The 8,397-nt window shown below is 39.0% G+C and overlaps 1 long non-coding RNA gene across 1 annotated transcript; it reads right to left on the reverse strand.

Annotated features, from left to right (window-relative positions):
* Window positions 1–6,884: 6,884 nt before the first annotated feature.
* On the reverse strand, window positions 6,885–7,474 carry LOC130073236 (uncharacterized). Its single transcript, XR_008804222.1, has 3 exons — window positions 7,276–7,474; window positions 7,081–7,183; window positions 6,885–7,007 (listed from the first exon to the last, which is right to left on the reverse strand). It is a non-coding gene; the product is annotated as an uncharacterized LOC130073236 (long non-coding RNA).
* Window positions 7,475–8,397: the final 923 nt, after the last annotated feature.

Consider the following 8,397-nt stretch of genomic DNA (forward strand, 5'->3'; position numbering starts at 1 on the left):
GAATATGTGTCTTATTTAACAAAACCACTCTTAAGTATGCGGATGGCAACACAGTCTACAGTTGTCCACAACAGCAAGTCAGCATAAGTTGTGTTGCAAACAAACATTTGCATTTGGACCTGTGTGAAGTACTGGTGGTCCTTCTTAACCCTCTGGGGACCCTTTGGGGCCTTTGGGATGTTTTGACATGCACTGACATTTGTGCTTTTTTCAGTTATTTATAAACATGTTAATGGCAAAGGTGTAAATTCACTCTATATAGCACAAACGGGGCTACCATGATATGTGAGCAACATGTATGTACATGTTTGTATTTTTAAGAGAATAATGTTTATGCGTGGTTATTGAAAAAAATAAAAATGAAAGTTGCTGAAATAAGACCACAAAACACATACTAAATATGTGTCCACAAGACTTTTGACTAATGGATGTTGTCGCTTTGAGTTCTGGCTTCAAAATGATGTGAAAATCATCCTGCCTAATTGTTCACATAAAGCAAAACATGAATTCATACTTTGTATGACAGTTTTTTTGTCAGAAGATGTTTATGCGAGGGGGTGGTAATGGCCTATCAATATTAATGGGATTCAGACCAGGGGTGTGACAGACACTCCCCCAATGGCTAATGGGCCATCAAGTGAGGCAGCCTGAACAAAGAATGAGAGGAGATTCAAAGGTTTTTCAATCTGTTTTATTGTAATTCCTCTATGTGGAGAAACTAAATGTTCTAAATTTGCTCTAAGCAAATCAAATGTGAGTAAAATAAATAAATAATCAGTCGGCAAAACAAAGCAATTGTGAAGTCATACAGGCTCATATTGTATTAACACTAAGTATAAACAAAATTGAACTAACATCTGTAAAATTGTAGGTAAATATGTACTTTCTTTCTGATTTCTGACTGTGTTGCTAAGCGCACTCGGAGTTGCAGGCGGAAGTAGTGATGAAGCTACGTTCCTTTTTTTTTTTTTTTTAAAGTTGAGGAATATTATTACATAAATATAACCATAGCAGCATTAGTCTATAATGAATAACTGATGTAAATAATTTTAGGCGAGTGCAATAAATATGCGTGTCAATGGGCCATTGCCGGAGAGACACACCGCAAACAAAACACATTTGCGCAATTCATTAACTGGGTATATTTACACATTTCAGCACATTTACACACATTTACAACTGATATTTGCGAGCATGCATCGTCAATGATAATAATGAGGCAGCATTTAAACTAGTCAAAATATAATCTAAACATCTAGTAGGCCAATTTTCTAAAATAACTTCTACATTCTAGCTTTCATACACAATGATCTAAACATATCATTTACACATACAAATTTCCTAACTGGGGTTTAGTAGCATGCACAAAAAAAAAAAAAAAAAAAAAAATTCTCTTTAACGTGAGATATTAAATTCATGGTATAGATATGCACTTTCATTAGATCGTGTTGAATATATCAAATGTCAATACTCTGGATGGCAAGTGGAAAATAGTCCACCCAGTATAATATGTAAGCTACATGTTTATATTGAATAGCTTGTCAACTAATGGAAGTAAGACTAAATACTTACTCATACGAAATTCTATCCACGGCTCGATCAAACGGTCGTCATCAGAGTCGCGCTCTTCTTCTGATGAAAATGTGGATTCTTCGTCGGTAGTATCCAGGACGAGCTGAAGAGCTTCTACACCGGTGTATCGTGCCATCTTCCTAACGCGCAGGTGAACTGAATGATGAAACTTGAAGCCTTTAATGCATTTGCTTGGGGGCGTTTACCTGTTTTCCATAGATGGCTTAACACATTATCTTGTGAATAGCGCGCTCCGGGAGTAGGCGTGAACGAATTAAAGTGAATGAGCTCGTAATGAGCTCGACTGGAATCGCTCTATTTTCATACAGATTACAGAAGCTGAGAATATTTGTTTTTAATATAAATGACTTCATTTAAAAGATGCGATCTCTAGCTTTATGCCCGTGGGTATGTTTTCCTGTTTGACTGAATTTTCGTGGAGTTACAGATCATTTCCGAACGCGTTTCAAATTGGAGTTCGCTGACAGAGAGAGTGAAGAACTCGCATCACGTTCATTTTTCTTTATTTGGCCAAAAGCAAAACACTTTATTTTTATTGTGAGTATACAGAAAAAAATAGAAACTGAACAGGATCGATTGATGTATAACACGAACATGAAAGATCAAAATTAACAGAGCAGTTTGAGTTTATTTTGCATTGCTAAAAAAAAAAAAAGAGCAAAGGGTTAATGTTCATTTCCGGGTCAAGACAAAAGTGTTGATCTTGTACTGCTTCAACAATGGGACTGCCCTTGTGCTTATAAGGGCATTTTATCTCAATTACCCCTTGTCCACAACACTTGCAGTCAACAATGCCATCTGGTGAGGCAGCAAGATATGTTAATGTCCTTGAAATATGAAGACCAGACTTTTTGGTGGTGCACAACACGTGTTGTTTTGACACTTTCATGCTGTTGCACGTACCCTCAGTCATTGCCTCTTTGTACAGGCGGAATGCCACATACTCATGTCGTCTTCCCCATATGACTGCTGGTGCATTGATAGGGGTCAACTGGGGTTTACAAATTTTTGAGACGAGTGATGTTGGCTTATCTCTGGCTTTCATTGCCAAATGAGCTGTTGAGGCTGTTATGCGACCAGCACGTTGCTCATGCCAGACTAAGGAAGATGACTGAGCATGAGTTGCCTCTTCCACATAGTCATGTTGTTCTGGTGATATTGTTGGCAATGTCCAAGTTTTACAAAGGTCCTTTAGGTCACATTCACTCATATTTGCATATAGTTCGGAACAGTGCCGGCGGTATTATGCCCCCCCCAAATTGAATTATGATATAATTTACAAAATAATATCAGTTTAATTTAATTCACATTTCAGTGAGAAATAATAAAAATATATGTCTACAAACTGCCCATTAGCTGAAAATATAATAAAGCCAACATAAAACCACAGTGTGGCGCTGTGAGGAAACCCCCCTGCCGCCCCCCCAATCACGCACGTTAAGGTTAATACATGAATCAAATGACTTTCAGTTGGCGCGAGATTCCTGGCGGCATTCAAAACAAAGCAAATAGATGAAAACTCTCCAAAAATGGACATTAGAAAATGGTTCAAAACCACAGTTTCTCCTTCCACGTCGATTGACGATAAAGGTAACTACATGATGCTTTTTTAATAGTAGGCTACTGTAAACGCTTATGTTAGAGCAAAGCAGAATAAAGATGTGTAGCTTTTTTTCTCTCTTCCGCCAGTGAGATAGCAGTTAAACTATATCCTGTCAGTGAGAGACTGTGTGCATGTTCGTTAGTTTTGTTTATAATAAAGCTGTGGTCAGAATCGGTCTTGCAAATTTTTTTGCAATTTAATCAAATTTCTTAAGAGTTGCACGTCTTGCAACAATGTGTAATGGTTTATGTGTTTATTGTATGGGTTGCATCACTTCATGGTAACAGCTAACAGAAAAGGCAGTAGCAATAATAAATATAGGATATCTGATATCCAAAAAAAAGTCCCCATACCTAGTGCCCACCCATTGAAAATAAATGCCCCCCTGCTGAGCGCAGTCTGGAGCCGGCTCTGGTTCGGAATGAAGAGTCCTTAAACTGTTTGGTAAATTAACACTGGCAGTTATGTCTCTACTATCTACAACTTGACAATAATCTGTATATGTTGAAATGGCCAGCAACTGGTCATCGTCATCTGCCAGAGTCTGCACAAACAGGGCTCTCTGCCTTTCTGTTGAACATGTAATGTTATTCACCTTCTTCCTCCGAGCTTTTAGGACTTCGTCCTTCGCTTCCTGCTTGTAAAACTTTATCTTGGAAACAGGAGCTGCCTCTAGCTTCTTAACAAAGCACTGATTCCATTGACAAGGTTTGTCTGTGCATGCTGAACTGGTGTATCCCATACGTACAGCTGCCTCGATCTTAAACAGAACTGCTGCAACATGAGAGCAGGTCTCAGTCACAGTGAGCAGCAACAACATGTGCGTCAACTGTGACAGCAATCCAAGGGTGATGTGGCTCTTCCGTGACCCGCCAGGAAGGCTTCACGTCAGCCTTGAACAGAATGTTGGAACCTACTTTCTGGTGATACACAGTCTGTACCCGTCCAGACATAAAAACATTTGTAGGCTTCAAGGGATCTATAATTGTCCATGGCGGCAGAATTAAATAAACCTGAAACAAAAGAAAATGAAGAAAGGGATTTTTTTTTTTTCATTGAGGTCTTTTTATACATGGACATTTCACATCTAGGAGAGTGACGAGTGACGATAAACCAGAGCAAGAACACTGACAAATTGCAAGTAAATGATACAAATGCTTTCATGTCAATCTTCACGCCTTTTAGTATTTCACAACTTATACAATGTCTAAGAAACAATTTCTCATTACAAATGTTAAAGTCTAGCTGTTGTCGTTAGACACTACATTCAATAAAATTTAATCTGATGACTGGTTAATGCAAAAAGTGAATATAGGTGTGGCAAAGTGGTGCGGGAGCGGCAGCTCTATTTTATATGACATTGGGCGGAACAACAATTTATACCCACGCTCAATTCGGTTTATTATTTCCGACTACACCACTTGGGGAATTTCGCCCCAAGAATTTAATATAACCTCTAAGCCAGCGTTTCTCAAAGTGTGGGGCGCGCCCCACTGGTGGGGAATGGAAACATGACAAGTGGGGCGCGACAAACGGAGAAAATGTGGTAATTTTTGTGCCCATCTCTATAAATTCCTTTATTTATTGAGCATAAACTCAAAACAAAACAACGACACATTTAAATGTAAGCCTTACTTAACCTTTTCACACGTAAGTTTAAAAGTTTTTAGAGGCGCCCGTTATTTAGATCGTATCCCTTTATGGTTTCCATGGTGACGCGTCATTGCTTGTCACACCGCAGCCACAATAGCGCTGAATGACTGATTATCTGCTTTTATTTCACAAATTTGTTGGCTATAGCAGGAAATATCTGATATTCCGATTGTCAAATATGAGCAAGTGGATGCGTTTTGTTGTTTAAACACCTTAGTTGAGCTATACGCGATGGGCATTAGTTTATGCCGGATTTTAGAGAATCGGATCTGTTGGATTTAACAAACGTCAATTTATCTACTTCTCCCGAAATACATGAAAGTAAGTGGCCGGTGAACTGGGAGAAGCATAGAGTAAACTTGAAAGTTACTTACACGATGTGTATTTGATATGAATAATACGTGTCGTCTAATTAAAATGGAAATAATTATTATTGCCGCTTCCATAGACATAAGTGTGTATTTGACAAACTCTAAGTGTATTGCTTTTTTAGGACTTATGTGAATTTAAATGTCTGAAACCTAAAATAAACATTATGTGGTTGAAAACACTGAATAGTTGTGATGTCAAGCGGTGAGCGCTCTCCGTCTCTGGCTCAGACAATATGTGTAACCTACTACAAAACAGGCTCATTGCAGACACTAAATTAGTTAATCACTTAATGTTGAACTTTCAAAGTGCACCAGATTTATGAATTTATCTTTAAAACGTACAAACCTTTCTTCCGGGGGAGCATGCCCCCGGACCCCCCCTGGGGTGCAGAGGTCCACACCACACGCAAAATACTGTGGGAAACACAGTAGCTTATATGATAGTCTTCGAAAAATACAAAATACAATTATTATAATAAAAATACCTAAAACACGAACATTATTAGGATTTTACCACCTCCGCCTCGTTTTGAGCCAGGAAAAACCCTGAGATTATTATTCTTTTTCAATTTTGTTTGTTCTTTTTGCATGCAGTTTGCGAAGTGACAAAATAGTAAAAAAGCACAACTAGTCCACACTTTTATTTTCTCTGTATTTTGCCTCTGATAACATCAAATTCAGAAACGAACACAATTGCATTATTATTTTTATCGACTGTCATGTTCATGTTTTTAAAATGTCATGTTAATAAAATACATTTTAACTTAAAGCCTAGTTTATTAACATTTTGTTGGGGCGATTGCATGAGGACAGGTGGGGCACGAACCCTTCCCTACCTTCAAAGTGGGGAATGGCAGAAAAAGTTTGAGAAACACTGCTCTAAGCTAAGGCACGCACAGGTCCTAACCACAGTTGGAGTCAGAGACATAGGCATAGGTGATTGAAAAACATATACATTTTATTAATTATTAAAAGGCAGTTCTTTTTCTATAAAAGGTGTTGGCCAGCAATCACACTCTTCAATTTACTAGGTTCTAGAGTGGGCAGCAGGGAAACCTGGGCGTACCCAAGGGCAGTCTCGTGGTATCACCTCTATGAAGAGTACTCTATTCAGTGCACACACACCAGCACAGCACACACTCCACGACTCATGTCAGAGAAGACCACGACACACAGTGAGGACACTACCACCTAATTGCTCTCTCGTCTGCCCCCGGGTGCCCAGGCCCTGCCAACAAACAAAAGAAAAAAAGACATTAAAGAGCAGTGTTATACAAAACAAAATAACAACAAAAATTATGAAAATTGTTATACAATTCCAGGGCGGAACCAACTCCTTGGTCCCGACCTGATCGTCACCAATCAAAAACCAAAAATAACAACAAATCACATAAATTCAGCAGTACAATTCAACCACAAAAAAAAAATATATATATATATAAATTCACTAGTACGATAATTTGGTTCGAAACAAAACACGACTTCAAAAATACTCGAATAGTTAAGGAAATAAACCAGAAAAAGAAAACACAAACTCAAAACATATCACAGACACAGAGCCATCCTTCACTTGAAATGGTTCACTTGAATGGCTCACTTAGAACGATTCACTTGAAATGGTTCACTTGAACGGTTCACTCGAGACGACTCTCGCGACAAAACAGCACACACAAAACAGAACCCAAACAGAACAGCAGTTGATGAGGCACAGCGCGAACAAAGTCTTATGGCGAAACACAGGGCAGATAATACTCATTCAGAAGGTCGGTATCGTCCTTATCGCATGCCTAAAAAATAAAACAGAGAGGTGTTACACTGAGAGTTCTTCTCCCTTGGCTTACACTCAAACAGTATACTCACAACCAACCACGCTGTCCCAGAATCACCATCCCCAGACTATGCGATAGATGGAGGCGAATGTCTCCGACAAGCTCGTTGGCATGAAGCGCCGATAAATCGTACACTAAGCATACAGATAGTCAGATTACTCGCCTCATCAAAGCAAACCATAAAACCTCATCTATAAACCACCCCGCATCCGAATACTTCTCTTACCTGTCTCAAATGTCCACATTCAACTCTCCAAACAAGCCCATAGACCCGTCAACAGCACCGCCAGTGGATAAACAGCTTCGGCAAATTTTACAAGCAGCACGTTACGCTGAACCCAGCAGAAAGCAGCAGGGCGCATTGATGACGTCACGACCCCGGATAATGACGCATGCCAAGGAACTGGTAGCTCATGCTCTTATACGCACCGGAACCCTGGCCGTTGGCCAAACACTAAACGATGACGTAGGAAGTAGGAGGGGTAATAACCCCTCCTAATAATGGCACATACCATTTTACTTTAAATCTAAATAGAAATGTAATCTCAAATGAATGGACAAATTGAGGTACAAATCAAAGAATAACAAAATAATACCATTGCAGAGATGGCCACTCAATTTTCTGTTGTTATGTTATGACATTGCTATGCATAATGGTCGGCAGCTCTACACTGATAAGCAACAATGAAATGCACTAGTTGTGTGGGGAATAAGATACATTTATGCAGTTAGCCTTTTTTGGCTTTTTTGAAAAAACTGTGTCCCTCACTGACATTGTACAAGCTGTGCCACTGACAGACTGAGCTCATTACAGCCACTTTGTAACACAGTGCTTTTGAATGAACGTTTTTTTGTTGTTGTTTTTTTATGAATAAAAAATCTATTACATAGTTAATGTAATCGATGCTTGATGGGTATTTAAACATGACTGCAAGTGTAGGACACATGGTGTTCATACCATGGGATTTGATGAGGTAATTGTATATGTCTGGATACTCGAGCCTGGGCCATGCTTTTGGGTTGTTCTCTCAGGACTCAGCTGGATGCCGATAGGGACAAGATTGTAAACCTACAAGCGACAGCTTTCTGTGGTACCTGGTCAATGCAGGCGCTAGGAGACTGTCTATATATTGATAAGACATTCTGTAATAGAAGAAGAAGATCTGTATTCGTATAGCTGCTAGCGCCTTTCACAGACATGTAGCTAACGTTAGCTAGTCACAAAGCACTTTACATGAGTGTTTTATTAAATTCACTTCTCACCACCGACATACATTCACATACACAGATATCATTCATCATTAATACAAAGTAGTCCGTTAGTATCCATAACTGACAAAATCCACAG

Source organism: Rhinichthys klamathensis, unplaced genomic scaffold (assembly GCF_029890125.1).
Source record: "Rhinichthys klamathensis goyatoka isolate OS25496 unplaced genomic scaffold, OSU_Roscu_1.1 h1tg000530l_1, whole genome shotgun sequence".
In the NCBI taxonomy this organism is placed as follows: Eukaryota; Metazoa; Chordata; class Actinopteri; order Cypriniformes; family Leuciscidae; genus Rhinichthys; species Rhinichthys klamathensis.